We start from the raw sequence: 2,642 nt of genomic DNA on the forward strand, positions 1-2,642 counted from the left end.
TCTGGTGACCCAGTCTGTACAATGGGTTTGAAGGGTCTGAGCCCTAGCCCTGACAATACAAGACAACTGGTGTAGTTGCGTAGCTTTACACCACTTATTAGCTGTGTGACACTGAGCAGGTAACCTAACCTCTCTGTTTCGTCATGTAGCAAACGAATCCCCACGGTCACCCCTCAGAACTGCGGAGTCGCTGCTGTTGCTCTCCCCCTCTGTCCCCTCTCTCAGTGCTCTCACCCTTTACTTTGCCAGCTTACCGGAGGACTTTCCTCTGACTGTCCTTTCTTTCCCTGCCCCCATATGCTGGGCTAGAGACCCTCCCAGGGGCTCATGGAACCCGGTGTCGCGCCGTCATAGAACTTTCCACCTTGCTTGGTCATTTTTGTTTTCTTGTCTGTTGCCCACCCCTCTCTAGTTAGAGCAAGATCCTTGCGAACAGAAACGGTCCCGCCTGCGCGTGACTTCCCGCCGGTGCGTGACTTCCCGCCGGCGCGTGACTTCCCGCCGTGGCACCTGGTCCTCTCTGGCTCCTCGGTGGTGCCTGAACGGAGCAGCCCGTCCTGTCCCCTGCTCCTGCAGCAAAGACTCGGGAAGACTGGAAGCAAGCAGGCAACTTTTCTAACAGGTACCAGGGATCTTCAAAGAGTTCGTGGAAAGATTCGTATCACCTTTTAATTCTATGTTTCCACGAGCTTTTCGAAGTACTCTCGTATTTAGAAGTCTGATTACAGAGGTTTGTTGTAGTTTTCCAGCATTGCTAATATTTTCCTGCACACTCTCCTTTGTCCCAACTCCCCACTGGCCTTTATGTCAAGGAAAACAGCACCCCCCATTTTCCACACAAATCCATCCAGCTGCCCTCTTGTCACTTCACGTCCCCTTCAGAGGCGTCGTGGGTAAGAGGAAGGCTGGGCACACTGGTGTTGGCCACACGGAGGGCTGCATGTTGGCGGGAGTTTCTTAGTGCTTGGGCCATGTGTGGAGCCACTGTCACCAGGGGTGGCGCTAGCTGCGTGGAGATAAGTCGTGTGGCTCAGAGTCAAGGCCTGAGCAATGGCAGTGAAAGGAAAAACCCTGGTCTGAGCACAAAATAAGACACACCAGGAGACAGGGACTCAACCGAAGTGTACTAGGCAGGCAAAGTGAGCCAGCAGGCCGCCCCCTCGGAAGTGGGAGCAGCAGCAGGGAGAGTCGGGTGGGCCTTTTGTATCCAGTTAGGCTGAGCTGGGCTGTTCCTATTGGCTAAGAAGGAAGGGGAGGGAAGCGAGCGGGGTTTAAGCTGAGCTGGGACTTTCTCATAGGCGGGCAAAATTGCAGTGCAGGAAGGTGACGTGGCAGCTAGGGGATTTTTCTAGGTGGGGGTTTTCCAGGAAACTTTCTCAGGTGCCATTTGGTGCATCTCAGTCTTTAACGCCATTTCACTTTTCTGGCAGAGGGTATATTAGCCAACAGGCAGCAGCGCTGGACCACACGTCTCAACACGGGTGTGACTCCTGGTGGCTGTGGAAGGTTCTGGGCGCTGACTCCTCAGCAAACTGAAGTCCATCTGCCTCGAAGCAATACGGGTTTGTCAGGGCTTTCTCATTCTGGCCTTAATTAATCACCGAAGTCCACATATCTGTTATTTTCTACATTTGTACTCATAAAGATGTCAGGTTTTGTTTGTGGTTTATTGTGAATGGTTTTGTTTTTCTCTTTTAAGGGATGAAAATAGCAAAGGGAAAACAGGTGGTCCATATTACAGAGAATGTTGATTTTTCAACCATCACAGACTGAGTCGTGGATAAGGCTTCGCATACTTCAATCCCACAGGGGCTAACTTGGAAAGGGAAGAAGGGAAGAAATAGGAAAGACAGAGATTAACTTTTGTTTAAAGTTAAACGTGTGTGTGTGTGTGCATGTGTATGCATGCATATGTACTCGTGTGGGAGTTAGGAAGAGAATAAAGCAGGGACAGGAACTAACATTCATTAACTATCTGATGTTCTCAAGATCTACACTGGGCCCTCTACACGTGTTAACTCCTCNTTCATTAACTATCTGATGTTCTCAAGATCTACACTGGGCCCTCTACACGTGTTAACTCCTCAGTTCTCACAACCACCCAGTGAAATAGGTAGTGTCACCTGCACTTACAGACGGACAAACCAAGACGCAGAAAAGTTAAGTAACAGCCTCAAGCCTGGAACAAGTTTTGAAACTAGACCTTTGTAACTTGAACCTCTTCCCATCTTTCTTCTGCCCACTAAGACAGTTAACAAATTCACAGGCCAAATCTGCCCCTCTACCTGTTCTTGTACGGCTGCCATCTGAGAATGGTTTTTATATTTTTAAATAGTCGGGAAAAACTCAGGTGAGAAATAACATTTTGTGATACATGAAAATGATGAAAACTATATGAAGTTCAGACTTCAGTGTCCATAGAGATTTCCTGGAACACAGCCCACCCATTCTTCTGCGTATTGTTTATGATGGCTTTTGTGCTATGGAGGCAAAGCTGATCAGTTGCCCAGAGACCATATGGCCCCAAAACTGTAAAATGTCTACTATCTGGTCTTTTACAAACAAAGGTTGCCAATCCCTGTACTAAGGGAATGATTATGAAGGTCTACAGTTGCTTAGGAAATTTTTTTAAGAAGGAGAAA

The sequence above is a fragment of the Galeopterus variegatus genome, unplaced genomic scaffold (genome assembly GCF_000696425.1).
Source record: "Galeopterus variegatus unplaced genomic scaffold, G_variegatus-3.0.2 Scaffold143, whole genome shotgun sequence".
Taxonomy (NCBI): domain Eukaryota; kingdom Metazoa; phylum Chordata; class Mammalia; order Dermoptera; family Cynocephalidae; genus Galeopterus; species Galeopterus variegatus.